Below are 17,316 nucleotides of genomic sequence, written 5' to 3'. Positions count from 1 at the left end.
CTCGATATATGCTACGTTAGTCCTAGAACCGACTAAACCATAGCTCTAATACCAGAAAATGTAACGTCTCTTACCCATACCCCAAATCGGGACAAGGTACAGGGCATTACTGTGCATGAACATGACATTTCTGGGAAAATTTTAGGCTATAAAATTTCGTTCCATATTAAAACCAATCAACCATATTCATAATGTCCCTATTATGGACCTAGGAGGCCCAAGACATACAATGAGAATGGTCCGGGACTAAACTGAGAACTTAAGAAAGTTTTTGGAAAATTTCCTAGGTTATGCTTCACACGCCTGTGTGGAGGCAATACACACGCTCGTAAGCTTTGGGACACACCCGTGTCCCTTACCCGTATGGAATTAATTGAATTTATTTTTCATTTTGAACCTACAGGGGTTCTCACACAACCGAGCACACGCCAGTATCCCTGGCCTGTGTCCTTCACATGGCTTAGACACGTCCGTGTTGTCGCTCGTGCCCAAAAACTCAAGCATTATGTTTATGATGTCATCATGCATTTAGGGAAACACGGCCAAGACACACGCCCGTGTGCTAGGTCGTGTCCTCCACACGGTTGAGACACACGACCGTGTCTCTACCCGTGTTTTTACTACCATGCATTCTGACCTAAAAATTTTAGGTGCAGGAGACACACAGCCATACTACACACCCATGAGGCTAACCGTGTGTCATACACGGCCTAGACACATGCCCGTGTGTCTATCCGTGTAGACCCTTTTGGAGGTTACAAATCTAAACCAATGGTCACCTTCTATAACCACTCATATTCGTAAACCTCAATGATGTTTAACATGGCCTGAATATGTCCGAGTACTACCATAAATGGTCTATTGCATGTTAACCTCATCTTATTGGTTATGTACATGCTAATTTATCCTCTTTGTATTTAGGATTTCCATCTCATTCAAAAACACATTTAAACTTGGCTTATTGTTATAACTCATTGCCAATTATAACTTAACCATCCCAAGTGATTTGGCCACATTTCATATGTTTATTTATAATGTACCACATTTAATCATCACAAGAACATTTAACCACAAACAAGCACAATTAGTAGGTCATAGCCTACATAAAAATGAGCCATGTCTTATGGCCATATACAAAAAGAATAAGTTTAATATTTAAGCCTTTACATAGACAACTAATGACACATATCACAAAATAACCAAAACCTATACATGCCATTGAAACAAATTAAAGTATCTATATACCAACGCAAGACAAGTTGATAGTGTTGACAATGCTTTAATCGTCTTCCAATCTTTATGAGTCCACGAGCTCTACAAAACAGGGAAAAGAGAGGGGGTAAGCATTAACATGCTTAGTAAGTCCGGATAACGGGAAAGTAAACTTACCGGTTATTTAGCATGCAACCATATAAGACATCCAGGCCAAACACTTATAGTAAAATTACCTATCACATGTACTCAACCATCAAGTTAGTATCATGCCAGTACAATGTAACATCCTTCATAGATGACCTCATCATTTTGGACATGTCTATTCCCATTTAACAATTTAATCCCGTCGAATTTCTTGGAATCTCGATGGATATCTCGTTTACAATCAAATCATGCAAGTGATCCTTTAAATACACACTCCCCGTGAACCTCACTTTTATGGCAGGATTACTAGTCCAGGCTAAATCCCTACAATGACATAAACCCCTATGAGTTCAGGTCTGAATTACTAGTCCAAGCTAAATTCAGATCCTATTTGGATTACCCGTCTCGGCTAAATCCATTAAAGCACACATATTCTTCGGGATGCTAGATCACTATAGGATCACCCGTCCGGGCTAGATCCTTTATACCATTATTTCATTTTCGAGTAATCCATCAAACATCATTTTTTATTCAACCGGGGCATTTCACCATAACATTAATAATTCATGAGTTGTCATACAATAAATATTACTATTATAATTCATACATGTACATACATCTTTAATGTATTTAAAGATAGTTTACATTCGAGTTACACGAACTTACCCGGTTATTGCTTAGGTTTTGTATTTCAGTTATTCCGAAACCTTTCGTTTTCCACGATCGATCTCCGTAATCAGTTCCTCGGGGTCTATATCAATAACAATAAATTATTAATACCTCATGCTATTTCTTTCGGACCTAAAATTCACCCCCAGGCAAAATGACCATTTTGCCCCTAATATTTCAAAATTTCACAACTTAGTCCCTAGGCTCATAAAATGAAATACATGCAATTCCTTGGTTACTCAAGCCTAGATGAATGTATTATAAACACATACTAGCCTACATTTTCCTCTATTTCACATTTCTACCACATATTTTGTACCTTTTGCAAAAAGGTCCTTTTAGGGGTTTTTCATGAAAATCACTTAGGAAAATATGTTTAACACACATCTAACTTTCATATTCCCCCATAAATCATCAAAGAACAAACATGTCACACATGGGTCATTTTGCATACATGAACCCTAGCTTAAAATATCTGTAGAAATGGAGAGAACATGTTTCAAGGATCTCAAAAATATAAAGAACATTAAAAACAGGGTTAGGAGCCACTTACTATCGAGCTTGGAAAGTGAAGAAACCCTGGCTATGGTGTCTCTCGGAATTTCGACAGCCAGAGGAGGAAGAATGGCTGATTTTTGCCTTCATTTCCCCTTTTTATTGATTTTATTACCAAATGACCAAAATGCCCTTCCTTACCAAACTTCAAAAATTTTCCATGCATACCCATTTTTGTCTAAAAACTTAGAAATTGGGAAAATTACTCTTTAAGACCTTCTAATTAATAATATAAATCAATTTCATTCAAATTGCTTCTAAAATCCAAGTTTTGCAATTTATTCAACTTGGTCCCTAATTTCCAATTGGACACCTTACACTAAGAATTTCTTCATGAAACTTTAACACATGCTTACTTTCATATTCTAGGCCTCATAATAATCATAAAATAAATATTTTGACATCGAATTTGTGGTCCCTAAGCCACTGTTCTGACTAGACCCAATTTTGGAATGTTACAATCCGGTGACAGAGAAGGGTTAGGAGTGTTACAGTTCTATAACATCCTGCCCAACGAAACCTATAACACCCCCACGTAGGGTCTAGGAGTTTTAAAGGTATTTTGGGAATTTTGGACTATATGAGCTTAGAATTTCGTAAGGTTGGTACTTGATAGTATTTTCAACATCTGAACTGTCAAATCAATTTCTGAAAAAGTGTATTCAAATCCCTTAATTTTAAAAAAAAGATTGATTTGTAACAAAGTCAAAATAGTAGGCATTTATGTTGCAGTTTTACCATTTTGTAAAATTGATCCTATTTCATCCCCTTCAACATGTTTTTCATGTCTATTTCTTTTTGCTTTAACTTTGTGCCACCCTTTGCTATTCCTCTTACTTTCTCCATTGATTTTTGAGTCCTAAATCACAATACATTAATTTTTTATCATTCCTAAGTCATTTGCGATCATAAACCTTAAAAAAAAATTCAAAACTCCATAGATTTCATCATCTTCTTCAAATGTGGGGTTTCAATATTTTCATCAAAACTCGTTCATTCTTTTTCCAAAGGTAATCATTCATGTATTCATAAGTTTTTAAAGTTATTTAAACTCTAGAACTGAATTATTAGCCCTTGAATCACATATTTTAAATAAAAGCTGAAAATCAAATCATTAATGGTGGATTTCGGGATTTTGAGTCAAAACTTGGTTTCAAAGTGTTTTGCAACTCATTTTAGCATGATTAGAAGGTTTTTAAACTCATATCCAGGTTTTGTTAATAATTTCCCATGTTTTTATGAATTTTGTGAAAATTGCTTAAAAGATGTCGAAAATGTCGATATCATGAATCGAGTAGATCTGTCTAGTTTGGAGGTTGCGAATTAGGCGTAAATGATTAAGTAGACGAGTGGAACTAATTTTAAGTAAAAAGGTGGAGTATAGATTGAGATATTGGTACATAAAGTCCATGATGATAATAGTTAAGTTACATGAGGACTTAGCTTAAAGCTTGTGTTTTAGGCAGTTTAAGTGATATTTGAATTGTGGTTATTGTGTGATTATACATGTTAAGCATCGGATTCATTAGATATTGTTACGAGTTAGAAAGTGTGTAACACCCCTAACTCATATTTTTTTTCGGAATAGGGTTGTAAAGTGTTACCGTAAACCAATAACTAAAAACAATCAATTCTAAATATTTCATAATTCATAGCAATTCCATTCAAAAACATGCATAATGTCCCTTTTATGAGCCCCTGAGGCCATAAAAACATATTAGAAATGAGTCGAGACTAAATAAAAAACATATAGGATTTTTGGGAAAAGCTTGAAAATTTTCATACTACAAGGGTTACACGGCCGTGTAGCCGCTAGGCCATATGGGCAATCGAAGTAAGATCACACCACTGTGTCTCAGCCCATGTCTGTGCCCGTGTAACTCTCTGACTTTGGTCACACAGCCAAGCCACACGCACGTGTGTCAGGCCGTGTGCTAGGCCGTGTAACTGCCTGACTTGCTACCCTTTTGTAACCTGCAGGAGACACATGGCCGTATGGACATGAATTTGGTCAAATTTAAGCCATTCCCATGCCCAACTTCAATATGTACCTAAAAACATTTTTATACCCACATTATAGACCTCAAAACCAACCAATTCATTCATGCGATAATCCATTTCATATACCAAAATAATTCATCCAACCAATATGCCCACAAGGCACCTCAATTTCAAGCAACTAACATTACATCTAAACATGGCAAACACTTATCAAAATTAAGCATCATAACTACTTAAAAACTAAGCTAATTCACATAGCATACTTGAAGCATTCAATCACCATCATTTGACACCAAAAGATTTATACAATTGCTACTTATATATGTTTCAAAAGGTTTACCTAATTAAGTGCACAAGTTCAACTATCATTACTAACAACAAGCATAACATATTACTTTCAATATTTACATCCATACAAAATATCTAACTACTAAAGACCCTTCAAAATAAATGCCACTTAAACCAACTAGCAAGAACCAAAATGACTACCGAGATGTTGATGATTGTGTGCGAGCTTCTGAGTTGATCTAATCAAAGCAACGATTCCAAAGGTCCTACAAGAATAAATCAAACTAATAAGCATCAAAAAGCTTAGTAAGTTCAGTATTACTTCCATTTATTAATTAACTGAACTATCAAATAAATGTCAATTTGCATTTCACCTGTACAAAGTTTGCTAGGCACATAGCATGAATATCAGCGGCACAAAGCCTACTAGGCACATAGCCTGAAATCACCTGCACAATGCCTGATAGGCACTTAACCCGAAATCACCGGCACAAAGCCTACTAGGCATTTAGCCCGAAATCATTGACACAAAGCCTGCTAGGCACATATCCTGAAATCACCAGCACATAACTAAATAAAATCCATGATTCAATCAATAAGGAAATAGTATGAAATATTCAACAAGATTAATAGTAACTGATAAGGTATAAAAGTAACATGTTTTTAATCCCATTCTTGATGCATTTTTGGATGCTTTATTATGTAAATTAGTGAATTTGATGCTTCTAATCCTTTACTTGTTTCTATACTTAGGTGAGCTTAAGGGAGTGAAAAGAGGGAAAAAAGGCCAAAATCAAACAAAAAGAGTTACTTTCAGGATCTACACGGCCTGAGCAATTCCACACGGGCTGGGCACATGATCACACGAGCTAGCCACACTCCCATGTACAAGTCCGTTTCGATTTCACACTCTATTTCCCAAACACGCAGAAAAACCTAGTTTTTAGGCTTTCTGAGCATTCTAAAGTCTATAAATACACACTAGAAGATGACCTAAAGGGGCACGCAGAGAAAAACGAAGAAAAGACTCGAAGAACGCCATCGGATTCATTTCAAAAGCGAATCTCCTTCAAGATTAAAAATCTCCATTCAATTTCTTTAGAAGTTTTATTGGGTTTCTTTATGTCTTGATGTTTTCCTAACTTTGAGATGATGTTATTCCATATTATGAACTAAATTCCCTAGATACCTAGGGAAGATGAAACCTATATGAATCTTATTATTTCATTTTTAAATTACATGATAAATACTTGATTCTTGTTCTCAATTATGTATACTTATTTCATGTTTTAATATTTTTAAGATATTAATTCATGCTTAATATGCTTATTTCAGTGGAGCAAAAGTATCTGTTTAAGAGTAGATCTAGCATAATTGGGTGGAGTTGTATGCAATCCTAGAAATAGGACGACATAAATCTACCAGATGAGATTCAATTCTAATAGGGAAATCCATAAATCGAGTTAATGCGACAATAGGAGTTTTAATTAGAAAGAAATTTCAATTAATCAACCTAAAGTCAATTGTTTTTACTCTCGAAAGAGATATTATCATAATTTAGGGATTTCTACGGATTAAAGCGCAAGTGAATAAATCGTTTAATTCATATTCGAAATAATAAGTATAGGTGGATTCTTTCCTTGGTATTGTCTACTCATTGGTTTTCTTCAAATATTTTCTTAATTCATTCTCTATTGCGTTCTTAGTAATTAGTTAGTTAATTTTAGATAAAAATCAATCCCATTAATTTGTCGGCTAAATAATAGAAAAAAAATAGTCATTACTAGTACTTTTAGTCCTCATGGATACGATATTCCCAACTCACTATAGCTATACTATTATTCGTTAGGTGCGCTTGCCTTTGTCATAATTTTAGTTAGTTTAGTGACCATCAAGTTTTTGGCGCCATTGTCGGGGACTAAAATATTAGGAACACTCAATTTTTATTAATCTAACCTTTCTTATTTTTATAGCATTTTATTTTTATTTTTAGTTTAATTTTTTGTTTTCTAATTTTTCTTTTGTTTGCTTCTGGTAGGTTCCCTTAGTTTATGACTTGAAGAAACTTGTTGGGACCATGACTATTTGATAGACAAATTGAAGCACAGCTCATAGAAACCGTAGAGAAGCAAGTAGAGTCGACAAAGTACAGTAGAAGAGAAAGAGGACGTTATTGTTATTACTGAGGAGATGATTGATAATCAAAATAATCAGCTACCTCCTATGGTTGCTGCAAATCCTATAAATCTAAATCCTGCTCCTCGTACTATGTACGACTATGCCAAGCCCACTCTAACAGGGGCTGAAACGAGTATTGTGAGACCCACTATTGCTGCGAATAAATTCGAACTAAAACCGAACACTATTTAGATTATTCAACAGTTTGTTCAGTTCAATGGTTTGCAAGATAAAGATCCAAATACTCATTTGGCTACTTTTCTGGAATTTTGCAACACTTTCAAGATAAATAATGTTTCTGACGGCGCCATTCGCTTACGATTATTTCCATTCTCGTTAAGGAATAAGGCTAAACAGTGGTTGAACTTCTTACCAGGAGGTTTTATCACTACATGGGATCAAATGACTGAGAAATTTTTACTAAAGTACTTTCCGCCGGCTAAAATAGCCAAGTTAAGGAATGATATCGCTTCCTTCGTTTAGATGGACTTAGAGACCCTTTATGATGTATGGGAGAGGTATAAGGATTTATTGAGAAGGTGCCCTCACCATGGGTTACCTCTATGGTTACAGGTTCAAAGCTTCTACAACGGTTTGAATCCCTTAACTAGGCAATTGATTGACACAGCAACTAATGGTACTCTAAACAATAAAACACCTGAAGCTACTTACGAGTTTATAGAGGAAATGTCACTGAATAATTATCAGTGGCAAGTCATGAGAACGAAGCTGATGAAGGCAGCCGGTGTTTTTAATGTAGATGCGGTCACCATGTTATCGAATTAGGTAGAACTTTTAAAGAAGAAAATTGATAGTTTATATGGTTCTACACAGGTACATCCGATGATGCAGTGCGATACGAGTGGAGGGGGATGAACAATCCAAAATGTCTACCCTACGGTCCTAGAACAGAGAATGAACAAATTAATTATATGGGTAAGAATTCTAGACCTCAGAATAATCCCTACAGTAACACTTAAAATGTAGGTTGAAGGAACCATCCCAATTTCTCTTGGGGTGGTCAAGGAAACCAAAGACCACAACCCCCTCTAGGCTTTCAACCACCTTACCAACAAGAGAAAAACTTGAATCTTGAGGAGATGTTGACAAAGTTTATCTCGGTGTCAGAAACCTGATTCCAAAAACTGAAACAGGACTTAAAAATCAACAAGCGTCGATTCATTAGGTCAGATTGCTAAGTTGATTTCAGAAAGACCACAAGGTAGCTAGCCTAGCAATACCGAAACTAACCCAAGAGAGCAGCTTCATGCAATTACTCTTTTAGATGAAGACGGGTTAGTTGAATCCGGACCAGAACCGAGGCAAGAAAGTGTGGTAAGTAAAACTAAGGTTGAGGTAAGCCAAAATGAGCAACAACTAGATAGAAAGGAATATAAACCTCGAGTTCCATATCCGAATGCAACGAAGAAAGACCACACTAATGAACAATTTGGTAAATTTCTTAAACTTCTGAAAAAGTTGCAAATTAACTTATCGTTTATTAAAGCTCTTTCGTAGATGCCCAATTTTTTAACATTTTTAAAGGAGCTTTTGGCAAACAAACGGAAGTTACATGATTCGTCGTACGTGGAGCTAAATGCAGTTTGCTCAGCCGTTTTACAGAATAAACTACCCAACAAATTAAAAGATCCAGGGAGTTTTACTATTCTTTGTTTAATTGGTAGTTTAAATGTTAATAATGCTTTGGATGATTTAGGGGTGAGTATTAATGTTATGCCCTATAAAATGTTTAAGCAACTAGGTCTTGGGAAACCCAAACAAACTAGGATGAGTATTCAATTAGCAGATAGAACCATTAGATTTCCTAAGGGTATTGTTGAAGACGTACTTGTCAGAATTGATAAATTTATATTCCCAGTTGGTTTTGTTGTTTTAGACATAGATAGGGATGGTGACGTACCTTTAATTTTAGGACGACCCTTTTTAACAGCTTCCAGAATCATTATTGATGTTGTTATAGGAGAATTAACACTTCGTGTAGGTGATGACACGATTAAACTCCAAGCCCGTGATTATGTTAAGACACCTAGTGATTGAGATGATTATATGAGTTCTGTTAATATGAATAACATTCTGGCTCAACCTTCTTGGCAGGAAACCCCGCGAAAAAACATGATAGAGCCAGATTCTAGTTTATGCAACGAAAACAAAACAACTCATGAAGAACGAATGCTGCAGATCGATGAACTAGATGAATGGCAGAAACATGTCAAGGAGAAACCTAGAATACACGATGCAGAACTGAAGAGAAACCATGACGAGCTTAAGGATGGAACGAACCATTTTAAGGTTGGGGACCAAGTATTGTTGGATAAAACGGACCCTCAAATTGCCACTTCAGAGCATAATACCAATGGAGCAACTCTTTTTACGGTACTGAATGTCTTCCCATACGATACAATCGAGATAACGTATTCTGAATTTGGCACTTTCAAGGTAAATATTACTCTACTCAAACCTTATTTTGATAATAGAATTAACAGTGAGATAGAGGAGTTTCGACTTCGCGAACCACCGTGACCATACGAATACGAGGTAAGTCGAGCTTAGACTTTAAATAAGTGTTTCACGGGAGGCAACCCGAGCGTTAACACTGTTAATTCCTTAAGTTTATCTCATGATAGTTTTTAAAATTAATTAATTTTAAAAAAATTTAAAAAAATAAGTTTACAAAACCCACACAGCCTGGACACACAGGCGTGTCCTTAGCCTTATGGACCCTATGACTTGGATTTAAATTTTTTTTAAAAATCGACAGAGAGTTACACGGCCTGGCGATACGGTCGTGCAACCCATACAGCCTAGACACACGGGCGTGTCCTTGGCCGTGTGGATCTTGGGACTTAATTTTTCAATAAATCGACAGAGACACGACTATGTGGACCACATGACCTGGACACACGAGAGTGTACTAGGCCATGTGAAACCTGAAGCTAAATTTTTCAATTTTAAAACAACTCAGTAAGCTACACGGGAAAGGCACATGGCCGTGTGCAAGACACGTCCAAGCCACACAAGCGTGTGGGAGGTCACACGGGTGTGGGAGAAGCGAAGGAGGTTGCACACGGCCATGCGACACGGCCACATGAGCGTGTCCGAGGCCGTGTGAAGACTGGGCTTATTTTTTAAAAATGCACACGGGCTGGGGCAACCACACAGGCGTGTGACATGGCCATGTGGCCAAACACGGGAATCATACGACTTTGTCACCCTTTTAAAACCTAAATCCTTTTTATTTTTTTATTTTTTGTCTTTTTCTTCATCCCCTCTCCAACCCTAGCCGCCATTCACCTCCCTTCGAAAATTCGGCCACCACCGTCGCTGTTGCCCCACCGTCTCCCTCACACTCCTTCGCCCTCCCTTTCATTCTCTCTTCTTACCATTAAACAGCCCTACAACCCCCCTCACCTCACCTCACCTCATCTCATTGACACCCAGAACCCCATAACCAACCACCCTCTCTACCCCCATCCCTCATTATTTTGAGCTAACCAAACACCCCCTCCTTCCTCATTTTCTCCTCCACGTAGCCCCATCCACACGACCATCTCCCCCACGACCACCCAACAGCAGACTACCAAGCCGTAAACCCCTTTCCCCTATCTTGTTTCCCTTCCCTTTTTCCTTCCCCTCAAGCCGTAGCCTCCTTTTGCCACCACCGATGCATGACTCGACCCCACCCATCATTGTTTGCACCAGCCCCATACCTTCGATCACCGTCCGACATTCAATTGGTTTCCTCTTTTACCATTTTTTCCTTTTTCTTATTTTTATTATTATTTATTTTAGTTATTTTATATTCTTTAATTATTTATTCCTTTCATTTATTTTATTATTATGTTTATGTTATGTATTTTATTTATTTATCCCATTTTAGTATTTTTACTATTCTCCTTATTTGATTATGTTTATTTTCTTATTTAGTACAATTACAATTAGGTTAGCTTTTATTTTCATTCGTATTATTACTTTTTTTGGCTATATTATATATTATTCTTTAGTATATTTGTTTATTGCTCTTATTATTATTTTTATGATTCATTATTTGTTCATCTTATTATTATTCTAGCAATGTTATCTAGTTCTAGTACTCGTTGTTGACTTACTACTCTCTTACGAGAAAGCTTAATTTTCTTATCTTGACATTATCTTAGTATTATTATTATTGGTGTTACTATTTTGATTCTCTTTTTTTATCATATAGTCTTCTTTTATTCTAGTTCTTGCATGATTAGGCATTACAACATATTATGTTAGGACTAGATTTCTATTTTGATTTCTTGGATTCTATATTCTCGAACCTGTGTTTGAATATTTGGTGAGGCTTTATTCGTTTACTCTTGAATTCTTCTATTTTCAGGCACACCATGATGAACACACGAGGCAAGCCTAAGGTCACCGTACTCGCTTTGAAAAAGCGGAAGACCTCTAGTGCGACCTCCTCTTCTAGGTCTTCCGCCAAGGCCCGTCACCATTATCTTTGATTTTCTATGGGCCCCCAGGAAGATCTATTTTAGTTACTCAGACAACGCCCACTTGGTCTAAGCCGTTGTATCGATTGGGCCGCATTGGAGCAGATCTAACTAGCTGATGATGTTTGCACCTTCATTAACACAGCTCTATGAGACAGATTCTTCTCCATCATCGAGCCCACCTATATGGAGCTTACTTTAGATTTCTGCGCGACATTTCTTCAATAGCAGGTCATGACAACTCATGACAAGCCAAGCACCACCATTTTCTGACTTGGTGGCTTGGTGCACCAGATTAGTGTCCCCGAGTTTGGCACTACTATGGGACTCTACACTAAAGAGTTCATGAGTGTTGAAAATTTTCTATGTCTACATTGGCATATCCATTACACTCCATCTCATTGTTGGACAAAGCTTACAGCAAGCCAGACACTTTATGATGCGAGTCACTTGAAAGCGATGTCTCTTCCTCCAGCCTTACGGTACCATCAAGCATTTTTAGCTCACACTCTGACCGGTAAGACGGAGAGCACCGGACTCGTTAGTACTCATGACGCCTATTTTCTATGGAGCATGGCCACCGGCCATGTCTTTGACTTGGCATACTTCATTGCCTTAGCCTTCCGCCATCAGACTGACCGCCACAGGAAGGGCCCCATCTATTTAGGCCCTTATGTGACTCGTATCGCTCGACACTTCGATCTCCTTGACACATTAGAGCAGTCCCCTACACTTACCCTAGTAGGCCAGATGTCCCCATAGGGAATCTCGAGCATGATTCATATGAGGATGATCTAGCGGTGTCGTGGAGTGGATCCTTCCCAGTATTGATTATTTCATTCTGAAGCTCAAAATGAACCTGAGGACTTCACTGATGATCTTCCTCTCCATCACGAAGACCCTCCACAGCCTCCACCTTTGAGTCACCGCCTTATTCCTTCTGCTCCTACTTTAGTGAACCTCCCCTAGCAGTTCATTCGCTTCAAGCAGTACTGCGTTCAGCTGTTCGACAGTCTTGAGGTGACATTACAGCAGATATGTCAGCATCTCCATATCTCCTCTTCAGTGCCAATGACTCACAACACAGACGCATCTGATAATGAAGACCATTGAGTCCATTTATGTTATTTTCTTTTCTTTTTCTTTTTCTTTTTCTTTTTCTTTTTCTTTTTCTTTTTCTTTTTTATGTTTATTGTTATTTTCTAAAACTTTGTTCGCTTTTATATTTTGAACCATATTTTCAATTTTTATGGTTTTTCTAATCGGGTTAGTAACCGTTTAATCTTTTTCACCATTTGTGTTTATTTTCTTATTTGTTGCTTAGAATCATGCAGTCCATTTAGATTTGTCTTCAATTCTGCTATTCACTATTCTGGGGATTTCATCCAATATTCAAGACAGTTTTAGTTCTCTCCCTCTCTTATGATATTTTGTTTCTATTGTGATTATATCTATTTGGACATTGAGGACAATGTACATCTTAAGTGTGGGGAGGTTATTTATATGATTATTAGAAAATCCTTGAATTATGCCTTTTGTTTAAGTAATTTTCTCATTTTACTATTAGAATGAAATTTTATCAATTTGTGATGGTTATTGATGTGTTTTGGATTAAATTCATACGTATTTGTACATTGATTGTTTAAACTTTAAGACATGAGAGAATCAAGCATGATAAGTTGATTTTTAGAATTATAAATTTTAGTTTGTTTCCCTGAATTTAGGTATTATCTTGAAGTTTTAAATTTCTAAGTTTGATATCAAAACCATAATTTTTTGTGAGATTTTGAACCTTTAGAGCATACACTTGTCTTGCTCATTTTATTATTGGTTATGAGTGCATCAATATTGATTTGTTATTCTAGAACTTGCTTCGATTATACATGTTGAGACCACACATTTGATTCGATATACTAAGATGAAAAAGGCACCTGGTTTTAACCCACTTATCCTATAAAAAGCCTACCTTCATAATTAACCCTTAGTGAGCCCCTTTGAGCTTAACACACCCTTTCTTACTTTACCTATTAATGCTAACCCATAACTCAATTTCTTTTATTCATTGAGAAATTTTCCCATTTTATTGACTCCCTTTTTATCGAGATTTGATGTGGTTCGTTGCCTAACTAAGCTCTTTTGTTTTATTTGCTGAGTTATTTCTTATTGTACTCAAAAGAAAAAAAAGAAAAAAATTATATAATACATTATTATTTAGTTCTATGTTAATTGATCTTGAACAGTTAAATTCAAATTGGGAGAAGAAGCTTATGCTATTCTTGCATAGTTTTCGATTGATGTAATTATTTAGCATTAGTTTATTTTTCTAGTTTGGTAATTTATAAATTTGATCTCAATTTTAACCAATTTTTCAGCCTTTCTCCACAATATTAACCTAAGCCCCATTATAACCTCTTAAAGACCTTTTGATATGTGTATCATCTCATTTTATAGTTGTGGAGATTTGATTTTCATGCAAGCCTATGGTAATAACTTTTCATGTTTGACTATTGAGTGCTTATTTTTTAACCTTAAACACTTCAAGTGATTTGGGTGAATCTTTAGTAAGGATGCCAATTCTTGACGATTTTGAATTAAAGGTAATTACTTAGATAAAGGGAAATACCTATGTTTTCATGTGCTAAAAAAATGCTAGACTTGGATTGTTTGAATCTTTAATGCTCTTTTAGTTGAATTATCAATGTATGATTATTTGTGAACTATTTCAAAACATTATTGATGAGAATTATAAGTTGAGAAAGATTAACTTAAATTGAAAGTTGAGTATTTTGCTTGAGGATAAGCAAACGCTTAAGTGTGGGGATATTTGATAAGCTCTAAAAGTAACATGTTTTTAATCTTATTATTGATGCATTTTTGTATGATTTATTATGTAAATTAGTGAATTTGATGCTCTTAATCCTTTAAATTCATGTTTCTATACTTAGGTGAGCATAGGGGAGTGAAAGGAGCGAAAAAACGGGCCAAAATTGGACAAAAAGAGTTATTTTCAGGATCTACATAGCCTGTGCATTTTCAAATGGGCTGGCTATAATCCCATTTGCTAACCCATTTTAATTTCACACCCTGTTTCCAAAACACGCGAAAAACCTCAATTTTTAAGCTTTCTGAGCATTCTAAAGTCTATAAATACACACTAGAAGATGACCTAATGGGGCACGTAGAGAAAAACGAAGAAAAGACTCGAAGAACGCCATCGAATTCATTTCAGAAGCAAATCTCCTTCAAGATTGAAGATCTCTATTTAATTTCTTTAAAAGTTTTACTGGGTTTCTTTATGTCTTGTTGTTTTCCTAACTTTGAGATGATGTTCTTCCAGATTATGAACTAAATTCCCTAGATACCTAAGGATGATGAAACCTATATGAATATTATTATTTGATTTCTGAATTACATGATAAATACTTGATTCTTGTTCTAAATTATGTAAGCTTATTTCGTGTATTTAATATTTTTAGGATATAAATTCATGCTTAATGTGCTTATTTCAGTGGAGCAAAAGTCTCTGTTTAAGAGTAGATCTAGCATAATTGAGTGGAGTTACATGCAATCCTAAAAATCAGACGACATAAATCTATCGGATTAGAGTCAAATCTCATAGGGGAATCCATAGATCGAGTTAATGCGAAAATAGGAGTTTTAATTAGAAAGAAATTTCAATTAATCAACCTAGAGTCAGTTGTTTTTACTCTCGAAAGAGATATTAACATAATTTAGGGATTTCTACGGATCAAGGAGCAAGTGAATAAATCGTTTAATGCAGATTCAGAATAATAAGTCAAGTATAGGTGGATTCTTTCCTGAGTATTGCCTATCTCATTAGTTTGCTTAAAATATTTTCTTAATTCATTCTCTGTTGCATTCTTAGTAATTAGTTAGTTAATTTGAGATTAAAATCAAACCCATTAATTTGTTGGCTAAATAATAGAAAAAATAGTCATTACTAGCACTTTTAGTCCTCGTGGATACGATATTCCCGACTCACCATAGCTATACTATTATTTGATAGGTGTGCTTGCCTTTTTCATAATTTTAGTTAGTTTAGTGACCATCAGTAACCATATAACGAACTTACCTGGACTGGATCGCGGAAATTGCAAAAGTTCATGGACTATTCCATTAATTTTCCTTTTCCTCTAATATCTACAGATTCTTGATCTATAATGTAAAATTATTCAATTATTAGCATATATTTCATTTCAAATCTATTTTACCATTAATACCCTTTTATTTTTTAAATTTACACAATTACCCCAAACTTTTATAATTTTTACAATTTAGTCCATTAACTCGAAATTCATCAAATCAACTAATTTTCCCAAGTCAATAATTTATCCAAATATTATAGGCCCTCAAACAGCCCTTAATAAATATCAAATTCAATATCAAACCCTAATATTTTGACATTTTCACAATTTAATCCTAAAATCAAGATTTAACAAAAATCTCTTTACAAATTAATCAAATAGCATAATAAAGGCTCCAAATACGTTGTATTCATCAAAAACATTCAATATTCATCAATGGAAACTTCCAAAATCTGTAACAGAATCGAAAATGAAGGTATGAGCTAGTTGGACCTAGTTGCAACGATCTCAAAAACATAAAAATTACAAGAAACGTGTAAGAATTCAACTCACATGCATAAAGATGATGAAACCGAACTTAAATATTTCTCCTATGATGGTTTCGGCAATGGGAGATTCAAGATGAAGAAGAAAGCATTTTTGTTTTAATTTCATTTTAGTTACAAATTTGCCATTCAATACACATTAAATTATTCTTATCACATGCTTAACCGTCCAAAACTAACTATTAGGGGCTAATTATTATATCAGCCCCTCTTCATATGCTTAATATGCTATTTAGTCATTTAATTAACTGAACTTTTGCACCTTTTTCAGTTTAGTCCTTTTTCTTTAATTAACTATCTAAACGCAAATATTTTTAAACCAAATTTTAATACGACTCTAATGACTATAATTATTCCAAAAATAATATTTACAGGTCATTACGACAGAAATTTGTAACCTCAAACCACTGTTCCGTCACCACTAAAAATCGGGTTGTTAAAAATCTCTCCCCTTAGGAAATTTCATCCTCGAAGTTATTACCTAAAAATATATTCGGATATTAAAGTCTCATTGATTCCTCAGTTTCCTAGGTAGCTTCTTCTAAACCATTTTGATGCCACAAGACTTTTGCTAATGGTACTCATTTATTTCGCAATTCTTTAACTTCCCGAGGTAAGATTCTTACTGGTTCTTCCGAATACGTCAAGTTTGACTGTAACTCAATTTCACTATAAGGAATCACATACAAAGGATTAGATCTATACCGTCTCAACATCAAAACATGGAATACATTATGGATTTTCTCGAGTTTAGATGGCAAGGCTAATCTATAAGATACAAGGCCCATTCTTTCAACAATCTCGTATGGTTCTATAAATCTCGATCTCAGCTTTCCCTTCTTGCTGAAATGCAACACTTTCCTCATCGAAGAAACTTTTAGGAATACTCGATCGCCAACCACAAATTCTATATATTTTCTTTTCAAATTCGTGTACAATTTTTGACGATCTGATGCAGCCTTCAAACAATCCTGAATAAATCAAACCTTTTCTACTATTCCTCGGATCAAATTAGTTCTCACCATTTTGGATCCATTCAGTTCAGACCAATACAACGATGTTTTACACTTCCTCTCGTAAAGAGCTTCAAATGGTGCCATTTTTATATTTAATTGATAACTA

General features: G+C 35.4%; 1 non-coding gene across 1 annotated transcript; it reads right to left on the bottom strand.

The window, feature by feature from the left end:
- Nucleotides 1-7,500: 7,500 nt before the first annotated feature.
- On the bottom strand, nt 7,501-7,607 carry LOC128283193 (small nucleolar RNA R71). The gene has a single exon (XR_008273534.1). It is a non-coding gene; the product is annotated as a small nucleolar RNA R71 (small nucleolar RNA).
- Nucleotides 7,608-17,316: the final 9,709 nt, after the last annotated feature.

Source organism: Gossypium arboreum, chromosome 10, assembly GCF_025698485.1.
Source record: "Gossypium arboreum isolate Shixiya-1 chromosome 10, ASM2569848v2, whole genome shotgun sequence".
NCBI classification, from domain to species: Eukaryota; Viridiplantae; Streptophyta; class Magnoliopsida; order Malvales; family Malvaceae; genus Gossypium; species Gossypium arboreum.
This window is presented reverse-complemented; position numbering and strand designations above follow the sequence as displayed.